The following is a 25,534-nucleotide window of genomic DNA, read 5'->3' as shown; positions in this document are numbered from 1 at the left end:
GCAAGTCAGAACTGAACAAACCTGGCTTGTGGAGTGGGATTTAGCAGTTGTCCTCTCCTTTTAAGTTATTCCCTGTGGGAGGCCAGCGATCTCGTAAATGAACTCCCTTGAGCCTACCAGATACCACTGAGGAAATGCGGGGTGCAAGGTACAAGGCACAGGGAGGGCGCAGGTGCAGGGGGCTGCTTGGCAAACACAGCCTGGCCCACACTCTGCCCTGACGTTCACCTCTTCTGTGTCAGGGCTCCAGCTCCTTCACAGGGATCACTAGTGCCTTTGCTCTTACCTGCTGCAATTGGAGTAGGTTATCATTTGTAGAAAATGGAACTGATCACCTGTCTTCTGAGAAGAGCTGTATTCACTCTCTTCTTCCCCAATTCTGAGGCTTTTGTTTGCTTTTCTAGAGTGGCAGCCCCGGGCACTGGTCAAAAGGTGTGTGTTTAAATGAAAATGTCGAAAGTGTGAGCATGAAGGAGAGGAAATAACTGTCCATTGCTTTTAGAGCAACTCTATTTTTATGGAAATGACTCTTCCCAAAATATCTCTGTCTCCCCAGCTGGTTTAGTCAGCTCAGACTGTGGTAACAAAATACCGAAGACTGGGTGATTTAAAGAACAGAAACTTATTTTCTCCCCATTCTGGAGGCTGGAAGTCCAAGACCAGGGGGCCAGCGTGGTCGGGTTCTGGTGAGACTTCTCTACCTGGTTTGCCAGCTTTGCGGATGCTGGCCATCTCAGTGTGTGCTCATATGACCTCTTCTTTGGAGAGAGGGAAAGCAAGCTTTTGGGTGTGTCTTTTGATAAGACATGATTCCCATGAGCCCCCCCCCCCCCATGACCTCATTTAAACCTGTACACCTCCCAAAGGCCCTGTCTCCAAACACCATCACATTGTGGGTTAGGGCTTCACGATATGAATTGGGGGGTGGGGGGGACACAATTCAGTCCGTAGCATCACCCAATAGTATTACTGTGGCAATGTTAGTAAGGCTGAGACAAAGAGAGCCACTGTCTGGCCAAAAAGGTTGACATGAAGAGTATCAGTAGTTCAGTCCATGATGGAGCAAATGTCTGTTCTCATCCCTTTATTTTACACATGCCCACACCCTGTCACACCCAGGTTAGACTTGAAGAGAGAGAGATCACAGGAGAAAGTGCTGGGTCAGGGATTAAGTAGAAAAGTAACAACTTTTAGGATGTTCATGGTGTCAACATTCTCTTGTCTTTTCTACTGTACTTTCTACCTTTACGGTTAACAGGGACTAATCACTGATTTCAGAATGATGAATTGGCCCACAGGGGAGCTTCATTCACCAAGAAGTTTTCAGTTATATTCTAAATACCAAAGAGAGAACTAATTTTCAGAAGATTTCTAATGACCGGAGTGAAAGTAAGGAGTTTGTGGGGAATCATGGGTTCATTACAGCCCTCTCTTTTCAGAGCATCCCGTTTTATGTAATGTTTTCTTTTACAGAATTATTCATTATTGAATGCTTTTGGGAGGTGGACTGAGATTTCCACTTTATAGTAGGAAAACTGTAAGCTTCTTCAAGGTCGTTAGAAGAGATCTGAATTATCAATTGAAGCATGAACTACACATTACCGAAAATTGAAAACACCTCCCCCAGAGGTTGGTTTGTTTGTTGGGGGGTTGTTTTTTTGTTTTTGTTTTTTGTTTCATTTTGCATTTTAGTTGTGGCCTAAGAGGAACAAGCAAAGCAGCCTATTGTTTAACTTGTCATCTTGTGAGTCTGAGCCATGAAAAGCCATGCTAGTCATGTTAAAAAGAGATGTATCACTATCTGATCTGTGATAGAGATAGCCTTAGATAAAGCACAACTGGGGCTATGTCAGCCTCTAAATTGAAAACATTTCTGCTTCTGCCTGAAGCCTCATTGAGAGGTGTTTAATAAATAGTAACAGTGATCATGCAACCAGCCAAATTATTTTCTGGTTCCATCTGCATTCCTCACCCTTTCATCAGTCCTCTTCCTGGAGGGTGAAGATACTATGGTAAGTAATTATGTAGTAACACAGTTATCTGAAGGAGGGTGTGTGCACTGATTCATCTCGAGCGTTGAGGTATGGATTGTGCTGTATGTAATGGGGTATGATGCATAAGCTTCCCTAACTTAAGACTGGGGTTTATACATTTTGCCACCATCATCCCATTTTGGGGGCAGGTAACGTGCTGATCTCTTAGAAATGATAGTGGGAATAGATCGAGGAGAATAAAAAGACTTGTGTGTGATGGCGTTGACCATAAAGTGGGATAAGAATCGTTACCTGGAGGGGCGCTTGGGTGGCTCAGTCGGTTAAGCATCTGCCTTGGCTCAGGTTATGATCTCCAGGTCCTGGGATCAAGCCCCACATCGAGCCTTGCATTGGGCTCCCTACTCAGTGGGGAGCCTGCTTCTTCCCCTCCCTCTACTTCTCCCCTGCTTGTGCTCTATCTCTCTCTCTCAAATAAATAAATAAAATATTTTAAAAAAAAGAAAAAAGAATCATTACCTGAAGACAGGATTTGCAATTATTTCTTAAGGCCTGCATGATTTGTTCTTTTCCTCTGAACATAATTTGTGTTGAAGGTTTTGGGTGACAAGAAAAAGATACTTCTTAATTACCTTTGCAATTATATTTGAGTCCTATGCTCTAAGGGAAGTACTTGAGTCTGCCTTTGTTAAGTGCACACCCCAAATCTAAATCTCAAGCTTCGAGAATGAGAAAATATTAGATCTTCATGCATGTTAGTTGTTAAAAAGTCATTTAACTTTTTGCTTCAGCTTTCTCATTTCAAAAGCAGGAACATATTATTTTCTGCCAGGTTTAATAATCTACTCATTTCTTAACTGAATTCTCTAGGTATTTGTCAGAAGATTTTGTCATTACATGATGAGGCACAATTGTTTAATAAATTGTTGCTATAAAGACATTATAAAAATACATATATGAATACCTCTAAGAAGCATGCGTAGTTGGAAATGACAAATTGTTAAATATCAGAAATGATTAGTGGAGAAAAACCATTTGAAAAAAGAGTAACTTAGCTGAGTAATGAGTGCTATGATTAACATATTCTGCAAATCTATCAATACTAGGGCTTGGCATGTCCTTGTTACTCTCTAAAATTAATAATGGCAGATACCAAGACCCTATTAATATTTTAATAGTCTAATAGGCACAGGCAAGCATGCAGCAGAGAAGAATGTAAATCAGTGGTCAGCGGTGCAGGGCCACCTCGAAGAGAGTCTGCCCAGTGGGAGAGTGAGGTCCTCCTACAGCTTTCTTCTTCCTGGGTTCACCCTCGTATCAGCACCCAGGTTCAGAAAATGTACTAATTTTGCATAGAGGGATGTGCCAACACAAGGCAGAAACCCACAGAGTGTTTAGCATTCTTTATGCCCACAGTGTATTTAAGAAATACCGAATGTTCGTGTCAGTGTGTATCCTTCAGTGCTCTGTCATCTGAAAACTAGTAGGAACTCTTACAAAGAATATATATTCTGGGAGTTTGAAGAAATAGGTTTGTCTCTGATTCTGACACTGGCAGTCTCCTTGCTCAAATCATCTCCAAGTTCATCCTCAGTAGAAATGATATAATGTGTACAGACTACTGTGAGATACTTGGAAGAATAAATCTGAGTGAAAGAAGGAAAGGCAACCATTAAAAAACACATAAAGGACTTGCGGTGGTGCCTCGCACAAAGGAGGACCACAAGCAATGTTGGCTTCCCGCTCTTTTTGCTTCTGAGGGGCCCCTTTCTACAGCGACCTTTGCTTGACCTTCCTGTGTGGCTCACAACGTATTTTGCAGCACTCATGGAAGTTTCCTCAGAGTTGACTTTGAATTTGAAGATGTAATGATAGTTCCCTCTTGTAATAATATGTCCCTATCATTTGACACCCATAGAGGTTGTTCTGTAGAGAAGGAGGGGCTGCTTCTCGAAGGCTGTCAATCAGCACCTCCTCACAGGGTGGTTTTGAAGGATCATTTGTTAGAGGCTATACAGGTCCAGAGAGACTACATCACGGAGACGAGTATTTTTCATTGAATTTTCTTTTTTTTTTTAATTAAAGATTTTATTTGTCAGAGAGAGAGAGAGACTGCGCACACAAGCAGCAAGCAGAGGGAGAGGCAGGCTCCCCGCTGAGCAGGGAGCCCCACACGGGGCTCGATCCCAGGACCCTGGGATCATGACCTGAGCCGAAGGCAGATGCTTAACGACTGAGCCACCCAGGTGTCCCGAAATTTCTCATCTAAATACCACAACTGATTTCTACAGTGAGAAAGTAAAAGCCAGAAGAAAAGAGGCATGATTCCAAAAATAAAAGGAAAGAAAAAGCAGTGTTTTGCCAGGAATGGGTATGCTCGCCCCAGGACTAACACCCTTAAATGTAGGTTTGGTCACAGCTGCCAGAATCTGTCCAAGACCAGTTTTAGTTCTGTTCCTGGAGTTTCCTTATACTTCATGTGACGATGATTCCCCCCCCCTTTTTTTTTGCAGTGGTTCACTTTTAATCACCTGATTAGAGTTAGAGCTCAGAGACAAGACATAGGTTTCTTCTCTCTCTCTCTCTTTTTAAAAAGATTTTATTTATTTATTTGACAGAGAGAGACACAGCGAGAGAGGGAACACAAACTGGGGGAGTGGGAGTGGGAGAAGCAGACTTCCCGCAGAGCAGGGAGCCCGATGTGGAGCTCGATCCCAGGACCCTGAGATCATGACCTGAGCCGAAGGCAGACGCTTAACGACTGAGCCACCCAGGCGCCACCCCCCCTCTCTCTTTTTAAAAATATTTCCTTACAACTTAAAAGAGGTCGGTTTTTACTTTGGTCTCGACTCTGCTGCCAAGTTGCCTGATGGATTTTTCTCTGCGCAAGCCCAACCCAACTCCCACTCCTCCATTTGCTTGCCATGTTTTCTGGGGATTCTTGTGATTTCAGCCCTCACCACCTTTCCCTGAGCTATCGTGCCGGGCACATCCTGGAACTGGCTGCCTTCTTGTCCCTGCTAGCTCTTCTGTCTCAGGGTCTCCTCCAGCATCACCTGTCAGGGAGGTTTTCTTTTCCCTCTCTCTCTGTCTGGTGACCCAGCACATTGAGCATTACAGAGTGTACTTGCGGGATGAAGCATATTTGTAGGCATGCTTATCTTCTTCACTGGGTTGGTGGCTCCTTGACCACGGGGGTCTGCGCCATTCATTTTTATGGGCGCTGCTGGAACATTTACTGAATGTTCAGTACATTCTCTTTTGTTACATGCAACAAAATAATCCGAAGTTAGCAGGGAGTGTTTGATGTGAAAGAGATTCGTGAAATGAGTAAGAGCTTATATTTTATTGTTTGCTCTAAGACTGGGAGAGCAACATATATTTAAGAAATATGGATAAAGGGGAACATGGGTGGCTCAGTCGGTTAAGCGTCTGCCTTCGGCTCAGGTCATGATCCTGGGGTCCTAGGATCGAGTAGGGCTCCCTGCTCAGCGGGGAGTCTGCTTCTCCCTCTGCCTGCCACTTCCCCTGTTTGTACTCTCTCGCTCTCTCTCTGTATGCCAAATAAATAAAACCTTTTTTAAAAAAAAGAAGTATGGGTAAAAATAATTGATATGGTGGTTATGGGGCAAACCATCTTGGAGGATGGCATAATGAAGCACAAGTTCACTGGCAGAGTTCTAGGCAGAATTTTGCCACAGAACCTGGCCATAGTCCCTGGAGCCTCCCCTTTCTGGGCTTAATTTTCTTATCTTGTAGAACAGAGAGAGAGGACGAAATAGTCTTACATAACTTTCAGGTCCTTCAAGCTCTGACACCCTATCATCCATCATAACAATGGCCGTCACGGATGGTCCGTCACTGCCAGGAAGGCTCATCTCTCTAGCCCCATATAAAGGCACCCGAACATTTCTTGTACCTTATTCAGATTTGGGGTCCTCTAGGTTCTTTTTCTTAGTGTCCTCTAGTCAAGCTCTATCTTCCCCTTCCTTTAGACCTGTAAGTTTTGCCCTGGAGCTGCAGGATAGGTTGAACATAGTATTATATGGCTCTCCCATTCTTCTATAGGGTGACCTTATTCCCCTCCCCACTGCCCACCTCTGCCTCATTGCACCAGACGAGACTTAGCACCTCTCCAACTAGCCCTTATCTGCAGCTGGCCCAGGTAAGATTTTAGGGCCTCATGGCAAAATGCCCTGTCTTCATTTTTTGTGCAAAAGCCGTATTACCATGAACATCTGCAGCCGCTTCACCATCAGCACACCTCCTTTTTTTCTCCTTTCCAGAACCTCCCCCCCTTTATTTATTTATTTTTTAATTTTTTTATTATGTTATGTTAATCACCATACATTACGTCATTAGTTTTTGATGTATTGTTCCATGATTCATTGTTTGTGTATAACACCCAGTGCTCCATGCAATACGTGCCCTCTTTAATACCCATCACCAGGCTAACCCACCCTCCCACCCCCCTCCCCTCTAGAACCCTCTGTTTATTTCTCAGAGTCCATAGTCTCTCATGGTTTGTCTCCCCCTCCGATTCCCCCCCCTTCATTCTTCCCCTCCTGCTATCTTCTTCTTCTTTTTTTTCTTAACATATATTGCATTATTTGTTTCAGAGGTACAGATCTGAGATTCAGCAGTCTTGCACAATTCACAGCGCTCATCATAGCACATACCCTCCCCAATGTCTGTCACCCAGCCACTCCATCCCTCACACCCCCCACCACTCCAGCAACCCTCAGTTTGTTTCCTGAGATTAAGAATTCCTCATATCAGGGAGATCATATGATACATGTCTTTCTCTGATTGACTTATTTTGCTCAGCATAACACACTCCAGTTCCATCCACGTCGTTGCAAATGGCAAGATCTCATTTCTTTTGATGGCTGCATAATATTCCATTGTATATATATACCACATCTTCTTTATCCATTCATCTGTTGATGGACATCTTGGCTCTTTCCACAGTTCAAAACCTCCCCCCTTTAATACAACAGTAGTAAGTAGTTCTGCTTACAGAAGGTTTAGTGCATGCCAGGTGATTGTGATAGATATTTCCTTATACTGCTGATCCTTGCAGCGTCCAGGGTAGATATTTTATATTAATTTTAGAGTTGAGGAGACCGATTCTCAGGTTGTGTAAATAAGTCCCCAGATTGTCCGACTGCAAGGCTGGTGCTGTTCCTGCTGCCCTGTGTTGCATTTCAGCACACGGAGGCCCAGGGCAATTTTTGTTGTTTTGTTCATGTCAGCTCTTTACTTTGAGAAACAGTGTTGTCTCACCGAAAAGAAAAACATTCCACCACACTTTATAACACATCAACTTGCTTTTTTATTTTTCCTTATATACTCTTCTGCTCAGTTTATCTTCACACATATTTTAAAGAGTTAAGATCATAATGTGGATATAATCTTTATTCTAAAAATAATTCCATAAGCACTTTCTTTGTTGCTGTACTCTGTATTGTCATCTTAATGGCTGCATAATTTTTGTCAGATGGATTTATCATAGTTTTAAAAGTTTTTTTCCTACTGTAGAACTTTGAGGTTATTTCCATTTTGCGCTGAGATAAATTATGTTATAATAATGATATTTATGTGCTTTTTAAGATTAATGGTAATATAATGGCTTCTAAACCTTTTTTATTGTGGAAATTGTGACATAGTCACAGGAGACTAGAAGGGACCTGCATCTATCTGTCACTCCGCTTCAACGAAAATCAACATTTTCCTCATGTTGTCTCAGCGACTCCCCCACTTTTTTCTTGAGAATGTTAAAGAAAATTTCCAAGTATCTTGTCATTGCATTAGGATAGACTTGTAACTGATAAGGACTTTACCCAGTGTCCTCTAATAGTCTATGTTTAAATTTCCCTGATTATCACCAGAGTGACTTTTCACATTTACTTTGTGCAAGTTAGGATCCAAATACAATCTACACATTGCAGTTGGTTGTTAACATCATTAAAGTTTCATTCTACACAGTGCACACACACACACACACACGTTTCTTAATGCCATCAATTTGTTGACGAAACCATGTCAATTTCTGTAAAATGTCCAACATTTCTAAGGTTGGTGGTTTCTTCAAGGTAGCCTCAACTACTATGTTTATCTACTATATTTGTTTTAGGTGATAGTTAGATGTGAGAGCTTAAGAAGACTGTGGTTCAGTTTCCTAAGAAAGAATACTTTGTAAGCGCGGGCCTTTTCACTTTGAGGTCAAACTTAGCATACTTCTTAGAATATTTTACCAGATCATAAGCTTCTTTTCTTTCTTGCTCTACCAAAAAGCCTCATGGGTTGGCAGTTTATTCATATACAAACCCATTCATGTCAGGCGCATGTAACTGGCTTGCTGCCAATCTCGGCCTCTTCTGCCTCATGTACTGGACCCAGTGTTAACATTAACTGATGTCCTTATAGCCCTTTCACCCTTAGTAGAAATCTAGGAATTGCCTGAAATACTTTTGAAAGCAGTTAGTGGCCCAAGAGAAACCTGGATTTGAAAGAGAAATAACTGTGAGTTGAGGAAGGATGCCTCAATTGCAGACAGGTTAAGTTGATCAGGCATGACTATCATATTGATGCCTTTACATGTCAGAGAAGGGCTGAGACCTACCTCTGTTTTTAGGCCTCTATACTCTTTGAGCTTAGGGTAGTTTGAGGTTCTTCTTTCTTGAGTGTTAGTGTGAAAAGCCATTGTCATAAACCACTAAGTTCTAATGCGTCTGCTTCCATCATACTGAATCCCTGGGCACCACGAGGGAGCCCTGGCTAGAGCTGGGGAGTAGGACACTTCCCTTTCTCCCTAGAACACATTCCTCCTTGTATTTTAGATACAGTGTTTGGGGGCCTCTTCAGGGCCACACGTAATGCCCCAGATCCCATCAAACAGAACAAAGAGATGTCCAAGACGTGAGATTCCCAGAATTGTCCAGGAATTGGGAGAGGCAGAGTGAGTCTCCTGTCTTTCTGGTCCCAGGAAATTGTAAGGCATGTGTGGTTTTGCCTTTAGGTCATTAGGCAAAGTGAGATCTTCCACATCCTAGTTGCCTGACTATTCATTCCAACCTACTACCTCTTCACACTCTGTAGGTAAAGCCTTAGCGTTCCCGTGCAAGAACACGTAACATCGCACGGCAACCCTCTCTACCATCCCTGCAACTAGAAATGCAGGATCAAGGTGCTATTACATTTTTCAAACGTATGCCAAGGGCAGCTATGTTACTGTGTTAATGGGAACATGGGTGGAAACAGCTCAAGACAATAGCTTCAGTGAGAGGAGAGCTGTGAAGTGCTTTATTTAAGGGGGTGGCTTCTCTTTGGGGACTAAATTCAAGGATCTGAATGTTTTTCTTTTATCCTTTTGAACAGGCTAGGGAGTGGAGACTTTGAATCTTGACTTTGAGCTGTAGCAATACAGAGACTTCCCTCATTCTTTTAGCTTTTGGTTGCTCGTTTGTTTTACTCGTTACCATTGTATGGTATAGTCTCCCTCACTGGAAGGTCAGTCACAGAAATTGAGGATCTGAAAAAGGGGGGCGGGGGAGACTCAACAGTAGATCATCTAATCCTATATGCCATTGTTTAAAATTGTTTTTGGCAACTTGGTCTTTTCCCAGTTTAAGTGTTAACCATTTTTTCCTATTTACTTTTCTTAAGTGGCTTTGCTGTGTATTAGGTATTACTGAGAATCCTCGTTACTCTTCTGCTTTTTGCCAATTGTCCCCACATATGCCTCTTCGGGCATAGTAAACAATTCTTTCTCTTTTTCAATTCACCTTTAAAATACATACAGCTTTAAAAATGGACACTCACGTAACCTGCAGTCTGTCTGCAGCATCTGTTCCTTGACTATATGATTCTTATTACTGTTTGATAGTTCTATAATGTGTGTGCAAATAGGGTGAGTACAGTGAGTAATGTGTGTGCAATGGAGTATTGGTGAACTGCCATCAATGAGAGGAGAAAACAGTGTCCTACCTCCTTTGGTTTTGAACAAATCACGTAAGGAATAGAAGTGAAATTGAAAGGAGGATGTTGCTTTAATCTTGAGTTTACACAGATAACTAGTATAAGGATCCTTTTAAATGTTAATGTTCGGTATTTCTCCAGGGTAGCAAGACCTAGGCTAGAAAGGGTGGTGTTTTCTTAAACTAGCCCATAATTTGTCATTTAAGCACACTTGGAAGTTATAAGGCTCTGTACTCAATGGAAGGCAACAGTGTCGTGGCGGGTGGTCAATCATAGTGGACTTCACAGCTAAAACAGGGCCTAAGAGATCACACTGTTTAATACTCTTACCTTGTACATGATAAAACTGAAGCTCCTGAGTTTTTCTAGATCACATGGCTATTAGTTGCTGAGCCTAGGTAAGTTTTTTCCCCCAATTCTTATGCTTTGTTAAGTCTAGCCAATACTAAGGAATATCCTTAGGAACTGCTAGCTTTCTTTTGCCTTTTTAAAAACCTCCTATCATGGATTATTTCTCAATTTACAATAAGTGTTAATTTTATATTCAACGTTGTTGTCACTTAATAGGGTTATTTGGCAAATACTAAAAAATCAACAGGCCCACCAAGATGATGCCAGACTAGGTCTTTTTGCTGGCCCTTTTGAAGTTGTAAAAACAGTGACTAGCTCCATTATGTTGTTTTGCCTGAGTTTTCATCAGCATCAAAAATATATATGTTCAATAATGCAAAGAGGACAAAAATCATTCAAGTAGTAAGTGAAGAATGTTGGTGATTATTTCCAAGGTCAACGACAAAAATTTGCCCCTCATACTCCCTGATGGAAAATATAAGTAAGTTGGCACCAAAAATGCATAATCGATTTCTGTCTTGAGATCTGGTATGGACGTAACTCTTTGCTAGAAAAGGAAAGTATCCCTTTCATTCCTCTCCTGTATGCTTATCCAGATTTTGTCTTTTCCTTTCATTGCCTTCCATTTATTTAATTCTTTCACTTGTTGTTGTTAAAAACCCCTTTATTGAAGGATGATTGACATTCAAAAACTGTACATATTTAATGTATGCAGCTTGAGGAGTTTGGGGATAAGTATACACCTGTGAAACCATCACCACATTCTATGCCATCCATCACTTTGAAAAGTTTTCTGCTGCCCTCTTTACTTACTTTTTCTCATTTATTTAATTCTTACCTTCTGGTACTCTACTTCTGAAAAGAACCTTTCTGTAATCCATGAATACCTTCCGCTCTTTGTTTTATAATGTTAACTTGGTGTATCCTTATCATTCTCTGTGAATATATACAATTGGTAATCTGGGAAATTGGAATGTACTCCCAGGAGTGTTCAGTCTATATTCATTTCCTTCTATTACATAAGCAGTTCTGGCTTTTAAGCAAACAAAGGAGTAAATTTCTGTGTATATGGATGCAACTAAAATAAAAAAGCTTGACTATCAGACATGAATCAAATGTGCTATACAGACTAATCCATTATTCAAGTATAGCTGGGACTGCATGAATTAATCTTAATCATGTTTATTCTTTTAAAAAACATCACAGTTAAAAATTGCATATCTCATTATTAAAAATGATTTTAGAGCTGAGATGTAATCTCCTAAATTAAGGAATAAAAATAAGAGCAGGATGATCCAGCTAACCATTTTTCTTCTTAAAACTTGAAATAAATGGAGATCAAGAATGTTAGACATCTTTAAATAAATCAGAGGTCTTATGACATTTCTAATATTTTATTAACAAAGTTTTGATTTGATTTATCTATTTAAAATAACTAGCAAGGTATTCTCTAAGTGCTGAGACATAAATTACAAACATGAAACCTTGATTTATTGTAATGGTGGATAGTATGTGGGACATGGCAAGTTATCACAGATTTTACAATACTCCCCGAGTTGAGGGATGGAATCATAGAAAAGTACTGGAATAAAGTGCTGCTTTAGGCTCCGTTTGTTGTTATATAGATGATGGTTGTCTTCTAAGAAATGATATAATCCTGATGATGTGAACTTGCACTTCTATTCCAGGCACCTCCAGATTTTAGCGAAATCTGCTCAACATTTCCGAGTCCCTGTGATGGATCAGAGGCATTCAGATCTCTGCAAAGACATCAGAGGAGGAAACACAATAAAGTGTCTGCATTGGTAAACATGGGGTCTCTCCGATCTCTTACAGAATGTCAACATCTTCATATTTCTCAAAGTACCTTCATCTCCCCTACCTCCTAGACCCTCAGTGACACCCACTGCCCAGAATTTCCAATTCTCTGTCAATCCAAAGTAGGCCCTCTGTAATGTTTACCTGGGTCTCTCAGCATTACCAGGGAGAAAATGCCCAGTTCTGCAGATCAGCACCAGGTCACACTTTCGTTTGCCAACCTCAAGAACTGTCCTTGGCCTCGTGCACCATCTCCTGTTCTTTGCCTGGCTGACTTCTCCTCGGCCTTTAGGTCTCAGCCTAAACTTAAAGCTTCAGAGAAACCCTCCCTGATCTCCCTATCTGATTAGATTTCCCCCTGGCCCGGTATCCTCTTCATTTCTCTCATGACGCTTTGCGCTTGATAATTCTTTACTCTCTGCCTGACTTATTGTTTGTCTACACAACTAATTTCTTGTGCATGGGGACAGCATCTGTGTTATTAATGACTGTAATATAGCTCTTCCTGGCACACAGTAGGCACTCAGGGAGAATTTTTGTAAGATTGGGTTTGGAGAAAAAACATTCTCTAGTAACAAAAAAAGTTTAAAAAGCATTGCTTTCAGTGAATATGGCCATAGCACAAGAGATACCCTTACAGATCTCAGGTTGCATATACCTGTCAAATAAACGTCTTGTGTGTGGTGAAATAGTTAAACAGACTCTTGAGTTCTGAATTTGGGACACATGGCAGTTGCTAAGCCTTCGTAACAGTGGTTCTCAACCTCCTTTTGTCTGCAGGTGCGCACAGGCTGATGCTCTGCTGACGTGTCCCACGTGAACACAGCCAGCACTGCGCGTGGTCCCATAGCCCTGGCTCTTCCTGTGCTTCTTTCTCCCCCACTCAAGAGACCATTTGCGGATGCAAGGGAGTGAGTGAGTGTGAATGTAAGGCCTTTAGAAGGGTTACCTCGAATCTGTTCTCATTTACATTCAAAAGCAAAAGATAAACCAATTATAAATCTGAGGTTTAAAAAAATAGTAATGAGTTACTTGCTGCCTATCTCAGAACTCAGGGCTCGATCCCAGGATCCTGAGATCATGACCTGAGCAGAAGGCAGACGCATAACCGAATGAGGCACCCAGGCGTTCCTGAATTGGTGTTTTAGAAATTTATCCCAAACTCCTGGGGAGAATTTTGTTGCTCATGTAACTTTTGGAGAAGAAGAGAATGTATGAGTTGAGAGTGCAAAGTAGCAAGCCCTGTAGGAGAGGAACTCATGGAAATAATGATTGCGTTAAAGTGTGCACTGTGACTTGTTAGGTATTGTCTCTGATGCCCTCCCTCAATGACTAATGTAAAAGACTTATTATTTAAGTTGAACATATGAATGCAGATATGAGATATCTTTAGCTAAAAATGCCATTTCATATGTTTCGAACTAATTAGTTTATTAATATTTTCTCTTGTTCATCAAAAATGCACTTGGAACTGAGCTATCAGCACTTGCCAAAATGGGAAAAAAGCAGCATTCACAGTGGATTTTTGGTGTCCCTTTTAGTGTCTTTTCTCAGGGCAAGTCAACTAGTCAACGAACCTGTTGATCTTGGTTGCACATCCATAGCCCAGCGCTGGTCTCAGTGCTGTCTGGGGGATCCAGAGGAGCCGGGAGAGCACTGGCCATAAAAAGTTACAGTCTAGATGGAAGAACAAGACACATCTGGAAAATAAAACATTTTATACATACTAAATTATGCAGTCCTAACAAAGAAGAATGGCTTGTCTGTCACCGTTGTTCCTCTCGTCTTGCCATATATATATTTTTAAAAGCTTTTTATTTTAAAAAATAATTTTATTAATAAAAGAACTGCATGATAGTACAGAGATATACTCAGCTTTCCATAGTGTTAACATCCTTCATAACTATGGTACAATTATCGAAGCAAGATATTGCCACTGGCACCTTACTGTTCACTAGGGTACAGACTTACTGAGATTTCACAAGTTTTTCCATTAATATGCTTTCTCTGTTCCAGGATCCTATCTGCTGACAATACCACATTACATTTAGCATATATGTATTTTTTGTTTGTTTGTTTTTTGTTTTTGTTTTAAAGATTTTATTTATTTATTTTGAGAGAGAGAACACATGAGAGGGGATAGGGTCAGAGGGCAAAGCAGACTCCCCGCTGAGCAGGGAGCCCGATGCGGGACTCGATCCAGGGACTCCAGGATCATGACCTGAGCCGAAGGCGGTCACTTAACCAACTGAGCCACCCAGGCGCCCTAGCATATATGTATTTTAATAATGATACTACATAAAAGAAGAAAGGCATTTTACCCACACTCGGATATCACTGCTGTTAATATTTTGGTATATTTCTTCATGACACACACACGTAAACACACACCACACACGTCAGGGTCAAACTGAATACCTGTCTTTGTACTCTATTTTTATAATTTAACAAATTGTAAATATTACCCTATGTTATTAGTGTTTGAAATATGTTTAACGTGTGTATAATTTTTACCATATGGATATGATAACAAAAGCTATGTTCATACTACCAGGTTATTGAATGCTTGCATCCATTTTCCCTCTTCCAGATGTCACCATGATGATTTCCAGTGCACATGAGCTCTGGGCAGCTTTCATATTTCTACAGGTTGATGACAAGGAAGAATATATAAGGTGAAGATCTATGGATTTTCCCCTTTTATTATTTTTTTTATTGAGACATCTTTTACTGTATTTTTAAATTCAAGAGCAACACATTTAAACTATACTGAAATCTCTCAAATTGAAAATGAAAATCTTCTCCTACTCTGGTAGACTTACTTCCCTGAGGAAAAGAAAGTATCATGAGGTCTCTGGTTTTAGCTTGAACCTGTGCTCCTGAAATTATGAGGGGTGTTTCCAGCAATGGTATAAAAAAAGCTCAGCTTCAAACCTGAGCTTTTTTTACGTGTGCAAAGTTCCCATGGGTTCTCAGGAAGAATATCCTAGCCCTGTTATCTTTTGATTTGTGGACAGGGGTGCCATTCCTTGGACATTTCCTATAGTTGTGGATGACCATTTTTATTTTCAGGATTTGGCTGCTCGTTTGTTACTGAGGAGTCAGTTTCATGACTAGGTAACAGAAAGCAACACCGGGGAAAAAAGGATCCTCCGATTATTCCTGCCTTTTAGAGTAGATCATTCATCTGTTCCGAAGACACTGAGGCCCGCAGGGGCAAGGCCCGTCCAGAGCTCCCATGCCTTGACACTGTTGTTGGCCATGAGAGGATCAGGGAAGCATCTTGGGTCCCTGGTTCCAAAAGTCACTAGCTGGTGCCTGGACACAGGGGCACACTGTTGATGTTGGGGCTGACCACAACCAGGGAACACAGCTGGGTAATGAATGTGGCAGAGTGTGGCCTTTGAAATTAGACAGGCCTGGACTCAAAATGATTGGATCCAGTGCCTATTAAGGATTCTTTGACTTTAAGCAAGTAACTGAGTCCCTCTGAACTTGAGCTTCTCAACTGTAAAATGAGATTGTTATACAGGCTGTTACATAATTTGAAGATGTGAAAATGGTTGGTACTGTGCACCTGGCATGTAGTATGCCATCAAATAAAAGTCTGTGAAATGAAGGGATGGGCGAATGACTCACGGCCAGTTCAACACCCTATTTTTATAAAATAGCAGTGTGGCTATTTGTGATTGAAAGTATAAGAAATATCAGTGCCACGAGTTAAATGTCAATTTCATTTCTTCCCCAGGGTTGCAGAAAGCAGAAATCAACCCCAGCTAGCTAGCATGAAAGGAATTTATTCATGGGACACTTGAGTCCTGAAATCTAAGAATTAAAATAACCAGTCTTTGGATGGGCCAGATCCAGGCAACTCCAGGGACCTCAGAAAAAGAAAATCATGGACCTTTTGTCTAGAAACATTCATATTTCTCATTTTTAGTGACCTGCAGTGTCAGATGGACCAGCTCTGGCCAGGAAGGTCGGGTTGTGTGGTATACACGTGGTTGCCGGAGGCCCCTCCTCTGTGTCAGGGGCAACAAGGCCAGGGGAATATTGGGAGCAAAGACATTTTTAAGGCTTTAATGAGGCGTAATTGTCATATAATAAACTACACATATTTGGATACATTTTGATAGATACATAAAATTATATACAATTATGTTGTATACATATATTTATCTGGAAAACTATAACTGTGATGAAAATAGTGAATATATCCATCATCCCGGAAAGTTTCTTTTTTTTTTTTTTTTTTAGATTTTATTTATTATTTATTTGTGAGAGAGACAAACAGAGATGGTGAGAGAGAGCATGAGCAGGGAGGAGAGGGAGAATCAGGCTTCCCGCCGAGCAGGGAGCCCGATGTGGGACTCGATCCCAGGACCCTGGGATCATGACCTGAGCTGAAGGCAGACACTTAACGGACTGAGCCATCCAGGCGCTCCATCCCGGAAAATGTTTTTGTGCTCCTTTGTATTTTCTCCCTTCTACCTCTCCATGCCCCTCCACCTGTTCTCAGGCAATCACTGATCTGCCTCTTTCACTATAGATTAATTTGCATTTTCTAGAATTGTGTATAAATGGGATTGTATAATATATACTATTTCTTGTCTGGCTTTTTTCACTTGGCATCATTATTTTGAGATTCATTCATGTTGGAGCATATATCAGTACTTCACTCCTGGACGTGTAATATTCCATGGTATGGATATACCACAGTTCATTTATCCTTTCACTTCTTCATGGACTTTTAGGTTGCTTCTGGTTCAGAGCTATTACCAATAAACCTGCTATGAAAATTCATGCACAAGTCTTTGCTTAGACGTATGTTTTCATTTTGCTTGGGTAAAAACCTAGGACTAGAATGGCTGGGTCATATTGTGGGTATGTATTTAATTTTTTTCAGAACTGGCCAAGCAGTTTTCCAAAGTGGTTGTAACATTTTACATTCCCACCAGTGATGTATCAGAGTTCCAATTGTTCCATACCTCACCTCTACCTGGTATGTATCCAGAATTTATTTTTAGAAAATTTTCAAAACTTAATACTAAGAAGACCAACAACCTGATTTTTAAAAATGAGTAAAAGATTTCAATAGATAATTTTCCAAAGAAGATGTCCAGTGGCAAATAAGCACATCAAAAGATACTCAACATCAGTAGTCATTAGAGAAGTGAAAATTAAAAGAGCAATGGCATGCTTATTCAAATAGCTAACATTAAAAGGAAGCTAATAATTTTTCATTATTATGATGCCCATTTTATAGATGAGAAAACTGAGGCTCTCGGAATTAAGTGACTTGACCAAGGTTGACCAGCTATGAAGTGGTAGAAGTTGAATTTGAACCTGGGTCTGCTAACCCCTGCTTAATCTTTTTTTTTTTTTTTTAAGATTTTTATTTATTTATTTGAGACAGAGAGAGCACGAGCAGGGGGAACGGCAGAGGGAGAGGGACAAGCAGACTACCAGTTGAGCATGGAACCAAAGGCAGGGCTCGATCCCACAACCCCAAGATCATGCCCTGAGCCAAAGTCAGAGGCTTAACGGACTGAACCACCCAGGTGCGCCACCCCTGCTTAATCTTGATGTTATGCCAGCAATAGTCCTCTGAAGTAGGCTTCACAAGCAAAATTGAAAACAGGGAAACTCATTTACTTCTCAGAATACATCCCTTTCCTCTCCTGAAGAGACAGGCTATCACCATTCACAGGGGACATTATGCAACCTCAAGTTTTGGTCTGTTTTGCCTAAAGAATAAATTTTGTTTCTCCATCATTCATCTTTGTCTGGGAGAAGTATTAAAAGTATAGAATGCCCACCAAAGCTTCATTGGTCCAACAAAGACAGAGGTCTATTTAACCACAATCATTACAAATATGAGGGGTTTTTTTTGTTTTGTTTTGTTTTTGGCTCAGACAGAAGATCTACTGTTTCTTAACTATGTGATCTTGGACAAATTACAATACTTTGAGTTTGATATCTTTGTCTGTAGACTGGGCGTGATACTGACCATACTGTGTTTTAAGGGTTAGAGGAGCTGATGTATATATAGAGTTTACCACAATGTCCTACACTTAATAGAGTCCCAAAACACTGTTACCACATCACAAATAATAATATATAACCACCCCCATAATAGGTGTTAAGCTGCTCACTCATTATGAAACCTAAACAAAACAGGAACTCATCCCTAGCTGATGTCTTGCTGTTCTCTGGGGACTTGTTCCTTCCTTTAGGAAATGCTAACCCACCGACAGACGATGGTATTTAATTCTATAGGAATGACTAAGCCAGCTTAGGGGCGCCTGGGTGGCTCAGTTGGTTAAGCGACCTCCTTCAGCTCAGGTCATGATCCTGGAGTCCCGGGATCGAGTCCCACATCGGGCTCCCTGCTCAGCAGGGAGTCTCCTTCTCCCTCTGACCCTCCTCCCTCTCATGCTCTCTGTCTCTCATTCTCTCTCTCTCAAATAAATAAAATCTTAAAAAAAAGAAAGGAATGACTAAGCCAGTGAAATATGTATCCTTTAGTCATAAATTTATCCTTTAGGTAGAAATATTCTCTGAAGGGAGTATCTGTGGTTGCTTTTGAACTCCAACTGAGTACCCGCATAGCGTCTTTAGAGTTCAGTGATCAGATATGCGGGAATCACATGGTGTAAAGAAATCAGAGTCCATGTAATCAAGAGCTCTGCAGAACCCCATTCCCCAATCTGAGGTGACTGAAGGCCCACTGCAGTGTCACGTGGCTTTCACACCTTATCGGGCCCTCGCACTCCGCAGACTTCCTTCTCCCTTTCCCTCCTCTCCCGCCCCCAGCTCTCTTCCCAGGCCCCTGGAAGTGCAGCTTCTGCCACGGAGGATTGGTTTTGCTCCATCCTCTTATTTTGTTTCTGAAATGCAATCTGTTTTCAGCCGGTGCTCAGGGACTATCGTGAGCTTCCTCTAAGCACTTGGATGTAAGATTATGAGGAGAGACAAACTAGCTTCTCTACTGGATGCCTCCAGCAACTTCCTCGCAGGTAGTCCAGTAATGAGCTGGCCTCGCAGAGAGAGCCAGAGGTTCTGCTGCTTGGCACTGATGCTCATGATGCAAACTTCGCAGAAGACGGCCACTGAGGATGGAATGTTGTTCACACTGGTGAAGCTGGGCTTTGTGTTCAGAGCATCTGGGCCAGGGGATCTCTGTCACCTCCCAGCTATTATTGAATGATGAGGTGGCAGAGCACTGGGGGTGGGGGTGGGGGTCTTTCTCCTAGAACACAACTTAAATTGTCTCCAGCTATGCCAGTTGAAGCAGGACACACTTAGCTGAAATCTCGGAATGGCCAGAGACTAGGGGACTGCCTCCAACCTGGTCCTTGAGCCCAAAGGTTGACATTTTCATCGTTATGTGTCATTGTAGTGTTTGACCCTCTTTTGCAACAGAGAAATACTACTTGTTTTTTTCATAATTTGACTTAAAAACAAGCACATAACACTTTAGAGTGGAGATACCTAAATTCAACCCCAAGGCCTGCAAGAGATGCTCATAACTCATCTGATGGATCCATTTATTCCTTTTTTTTTTAAATTGTGGTAAAATACACATAACAAAATTTACATCTTTCCCATTTTTTTTTAAAGATTTTATTTATTTATTTGAGACAGAGAGAATGAGAGAGAGGGAGCACATGAGAGGGGGGAGGGTCAGAGGCAGAAGCAGGCTCCCTGCCGAGCAGGGAGCCCGATGCGGGACTCAGTCCAGGGACTCCAGGATCATGACCTGAGCTGAAGGCAGTCGCTTAACCAACTGAGCCACCCAGGCGCCCAACATCTTTCCCATTTTTAAGTGTATGGTTCAATGGTATTCAGGACATTCATACTGTTGTGAAACCATCACCACCATCCATCTCCAGAATTACTTTGTTCATCTTGCGAAACCGAGACTCTATACCCACTAAAGAATAACTCCCCATTCCCTCTCCTCAGCCCCTGGCAACCACCATTCTGCTTTCTGTGTCTATAAATTTGACTACTCTAGATACCTCGTGTCTGTGGAATCATACAGTATTTGCCTCTTTGTTCCACTCATTCTTTGATAGAATCATAAGTTAGTCAGAAGATGTTCTAGAATCCTTAGTAAGGAAATCCATGTGGAGGGCTGCCTGGCTGGCTCAGTCAGTGGAACATGTGACTCTTAATCTCAGGGTCATGAGTCTGAGACCCCCACTGGGTATAGAGATTACTTAAAAAATAAAATCTTTAATTTAAAAAAAGAAAAGGGAAATCCATGTAGAAAGTTGGGTGAATCCTACTATTTATCTTGATACCATCAAGCATTTGTGTATCTGTTTTTCTTCATTCTGATTCCATGTCACAAATCAAACCTTTGAGTATGGTACGGCTTCTTACAGTGGATACAATTAGTTGCCCACCAAGCATCCATCCCATCCCGTATATACTGATTAGCATTGTATTGTAGTTTGGGTGGTATTACCATCCTTTAACTCCAGAGATCAACCATAAACCAATTCTCATAAACCCATACTCTCTGTCACAGTGATTGACTCAGGGATGGACACTGACCTAGGCCTAAACCAATCCTCTGGCTACAGTGATATTCATGGACAGGTATTTACCTAAGTTGGCCCAATCAAAATGAAGTCTAGGACCTTTGTTTGATAGCTGGAGAGAGAAGCCATCCTTCTTTTACTGAAGTTGAATTTTTAAAAATATGCATACATCTTATTGCTGCAAGCAGCCATTTTGTAGCCATGAGAAGTAATCCTAGGAGGGTGCCAGTATGATGAAAAATAGAGCAAATAGATGGAAAGGAATTTAATCCTTGGTGATTAAACTGCTGGATCAAGTCTTACCTGGAACACTCCCTACCACAGTCCTTTTGAGTTCTTGGGTCAATAAATTCTCTTTATTGTTTAACCAAATTGGTTTTTTTTTTTCTTTTTCTTGGGGGGTGGGGAGAGTGCTCGAGCGGGGAGCAGAAAGGGGCAGAGAGAGGGAGAGAGAGAATCCTAAGCAGGCTCCACACCCAGCGCAGAGCCCAATGCAGGGCTCAGTCTCACAACCCTGAGATCATGACCTGAGCTGAAACCAGTCAGATGCTCAACCAACTCAACCACCCAGGCACCCCACTATTACTTGTTTTTAGGTATATTTTAGTAGATTATTCATAAAGATCTCTGTACAGAGTCAGAAAGCAATGATTGAATGGACCTTATACATTCCCTTTGATATTAATTTCTCATTGTGAAAAAAAAATTGGCATTTCAGTTTGATATATTATTTTCTTTAGCTTGTTTCAGGTAAGATGTGGATTCATTCTCAGGATCCTGACAAATTTTAATTTCTGGCTTTGTCCTGCGAGGGACCACAGTAATACTGTCAAGGTAAGGAATATCATACTAAGGAAGTGTCGAGAAGACCTTAGTAACCATGTGTGGTCTGCCTCAAAAGCTCTCCTCGAACTTGAGCTTGCATTTCATCTCTTTGAACTTCTGTAGCCATTGGAAATTCTTCTGAATATCAGGGATTGCTCTAAATTAGCAGCCAGTGCTAGCTGCACTGTTGGGTACCTGGTCTCTGACACTTTGCCTCCCAATCCTGGGGGCCTCTCACCTTAGGTCCTGTGGCATTCTCTGCTTAGCAAAGGGTAGCCAAGTCTTCTTTCTACAAAGGTGTGGGCCCTTTGCATGTGGCCATGATGGATGTGATAACATCTAGCACAGTGCCTAGTATATAGTGCATTGACTCTCAATCTGAGGGGCCCCTCTACTTCTGTCATTGGCTACCCTGATAAGGTTGGAAGATACCAAGTTCAGTGAAGGTTCAGACTTTTTCCCCATATTGTTAGACACTCTTCTCAGTTATCTACAGGTACTAGATGAGAATTTTTTTATGGGAAATTGTGTCTTCTCAGTGTTTCCCTCCTTCCTCCTTCCCCTAAAGAGATCTGTGCATCATTTCTTCTTTTGCTGGCCCTGGGTAAAAATATATTACACACAGAATAGTAGCAACACATTAACAGTGGGGTTGTTTCCACATGGTGTGCTCATGAAGCATTTCTTTCTAAAGGGATTCAAGATACCAAAAAAAAAAAAAAAAAAGTGCTAATAAAGACTGCAATTTTACCAAAAACCTGAGCGTTTATTGCTTTTAATTTTACTCTAGAAGTTGAGGGCTCCTTGAATGAAGGGAAAGTTGTGAATGAAATTCTGTTCAGCCTTCCTTTAGAAATATCCATGGACACCTACTCCATCAGTTGTGGCTAAATGCAGAGCTATTCACCCTTTCAGTATCAAGACAAGATGCACTTCGAATTTAAGTCCATAAACATTTAAACTCAGTCACTCTAAACCTAGTGTGGCCCTGACTTGTATTTTCTCATTTCCAGTGACGGGACCATTTTTTAAAAGAGCCTGCTGAGTGAACTGGTTGAATGGAGTGCCATGAAGGTCTTTAATAAATTATAGGTGGATTTATGGGTTCTGCTCGGGGCCAAGGTAGGTTGGCTGAGTTGAAATGAAATGAGACATATTCATTCAGAAGGTCCAGTGGGTCCTCAGTATTAAGGAAAGAAGATTCATGAACAGATGCTATGTTTTTCACCTCATAGGCTTCCTATTCTACATGGACAATTGTCTCTAGGATTGAATAATCCCATCACATGAATGGGACACATTGTCTAGTTGGTTACTTAGGACAATTTCTTCAGAGTAACCCAAACTTACCTTATGTAAAATCATAGGCATGAGCAAACTCTCAAAACCAACCCCATGGTTAAAACAGGAAAGCCTCAAAGCAATCCAAGATGGATGGGCCTCGTTTGTATTCTTATCATCTCTAAGAACAGGTATGTCACAACCTCTATTGTGACTGGTGTTTCCCAGCCTGGATTACATTTTCTACCTCCCATGCTCTCATTAGGAAGAAGAGATGACCATAGATGACGGGTGAAAGCTTCTGCTGAGCTCGGCCACTTGTAGGGATGTTGTTGACTTTGTCAGTCCATTGTGACTTTCCATACACATTTATAAGTGAACCTCCTGTGAACTGTGCTCCCGAGAAAAGTGTGAAGATGAGAAGGAGTGAGAATCTAAATTCGACAACAGTGTTTCCCTAAACCGGGGCCAGAGTGTTGGCAAAAGCTGTGATGTTTGGCAATTATTGCTGAAATAACTGGGATTCTTGAAGGAGTGTTCAGGAATCCTGAAGATTATGGATGTTGAATATGTATATTGAAAGGGAGAGAGCTGTCCTATCTCCCGCTGAAAGCAGTTACATGGGCCTAATTCCTCCCTGAGCACTAATGATGTGCATCGGGCCTCCCCTTTCCTTGACATGAGTTTCTCTTCAACTCTCTCTTTGGGATGGTTGATAATTAACATGGGGGTTTGCTATCTGCCTTCATTGAACTTGTGTGGTCATTTTATGCTGCTCAGCCCAGCGATCTAGCTAGTGACATCATTGGGCTAATGACTAATGTGCCTGAAGCAAAACAAGGACAATTCTATCTAAAAGAAAATTTTCTTCCCTTATTTTCCTCTTCCAGAGGATCATTGGGATGGCTAGAATTTATATGTTGTGCATGCAGTAGAAGAGCTTCTGGTAGATAGTGCAAAGGACAAGGAAAAAAATAAAAAAGGGAAGATAATGAGCAAACTCCTCTTTGTTGGAAAAAATATTTGCTGTTTTTCTGCCTCCGAAGTTTTCTGTAACGTTTCCTAGAATGTTAACCTAGAAGCTCGAGTGCTTTCTGCTGGGTTTCTTTGAAGGTCCTACTCTGTGGAGAAAGGCCAACAAAAGAGCACTTCCTGATGCAGGGGATGGAACCATCTCTCTTTGCTCTAGAATCAAGTTGTAACACGAGTCTGGACATTTGTCAGGGGGTGTCTTAACACTGGAAGCATAGGCAAGTAAGAAAGAAATGGAATTAGTGATTGAAGCGCATTGATATTGTTGGGATCTTGATACACATTGCCAGTTTGCACCCGAGAGAGGTTATACCAGTTATCCACACACTAGCTCTGTCAGAGCATGCTCACCACCAGTATTGTTACCTTTCACATCTTAACAAATGTGATAGACTGAAAAAGACATTGAGCCAGACTCAAAAGGCAGCTTACTGTATGGTTCTATTTCCGTGACATCCCAGAGAAGGAAAAACTATCAGGGAAAAAAGTTGGATTGGGGTTTGGGTGTGAGAAGGATTGACAGGAGAGAGATCTGAGGGAATTTCTTAGGGCTGATGGAAATGTTCTATATCTCGATTTTGCTGGTGCTTTCACGACTATACATTTGTCAAAACTCACTGAACTATACATTTGAAAAGGGTGAATTTTACTGTACATAAATTATACTTCAATAAACCTGACTTTAAAAATGACATTGCCTTGTGGTTTTAAGTCACAGTTCTTTTGCAGTGAAATTGAACAGCTTTATATTTATTTGCCATTTGTATTCCTTCTTTGGAGAATTGTCTTTTCATCCCATTGCAGAATTGTCTATGGACTCTGAGCCTTTTTTCTATTAATCGGGGTGATCTTTTAATATCGTCTGTCAAACTTGTTAAAAATATTTTTTTTAATTTCTTTTTTCACTTTATTTGGACTATTTTACGTCTTTATTTGATCTAGCCAAATTTATTGACTTTTACTCTAATGGTTCCTCTACTTTTTTAGAAGAACTTCCCGATAGAAACCTTTGGAACACGGAAATGTCTCAGTACATGCTACTTTAGTTTCTCTTGGGAATTCACCAGGTAGGCTGTGGGTAGACTTTTCAAATTAAAAGAAGTAAACAACCCCTCTGTGCATCAGCGTAGTTGTCGACCTCCCTAAAAGACGCTCATTGGGCTCATGGCTCATCCTCTCTTCCTGCTCCTCGGGGCTCCAGTGGGCTGAGAGCCGAGCCACACCCTGGCCTCACCGACTCTCTCTCTCCCCCCTGCAGCGGCAGCGGCAACAGTTTAGACCCAGGGCCCCGGGAAGTGATTTATAGCAATAGAAATCGACGAAAGCCTCAATCAGTTGAAAACCTCATTTAACATTTCCCGCTGCTCTCCAGTTTTTGGAAGTTCTGTTTTGTCCTGATTTGCTCCATAATGAGATTTGGGGAAAAAACTATGACCTCAGCTGTACATCCCAGTAATTAATTATTTATTTAGTTATTTATTTTAAATATTTTATTTATTTATTTTAGAGAGAGAGAAAGAGAGAGACAGCAAGCGAGCGGGGGGAGGACCAGAGCGAGAGGGAGAGAGAATCTCCAGCAGACTACGCGCCGAGTGCAGAGCTGGACACGGGGCTCGATCCCAAGACCCTGAGATCAGGGCCTGAGCCGAAACCAAAAGTCGGATGGTTAACCAGCTGTGTCACCCAGGTGCCCCTCAGTAATTA

At 41.4% G+C, this 25,534-nt stretch overlaps 1 long non-coding RNA gene across 1 annotated transcript; it reads left to right on the top strand.

Annotated features, from left to right (window-relative positions):
- Positions 1 to 12,136: 12,136 nt before the first annotated feature.
- LOC123840791 (uncharacterized) lies at positions 12,137 to 25,264 on the top strand. The gene is made up of 5 exons (XR_008505786.2): positions 12,137 to 13,067; positions 14,731 to 14,815; positions 17,047 to 17,142; positions 19,053 to 21,526; positions 22,531 to 25,264. It is a non-coding gene; the product is annotated as an uncharacterized LOC123840791 (long non-coding RNA).
- Positions 25,265 to 25,534: the final 270 nt, after the last annotated feature.

This window comes from Mirounga angustirostris, unplaced genomic scaffold (assembly GCF_029215605.1).
Source record: "Mirounga angustirostris isolate CCGP_5_RB_7025 unplaced genomic scaffold, mMirAng1.0.hap1 SCAF_15, whole genome shotgun sequence".
NCBI lineage: Eukaryota > Metazoa > Chordata > Mammalia > Carnivora > Phocidae > Mirounga > Mirounga angustirostris.
The sequence above is the reverse complement of the archived record's forward strand: the minus strand, read 5'-3'. Positions and strand labels throughout refer to the sequence as shown.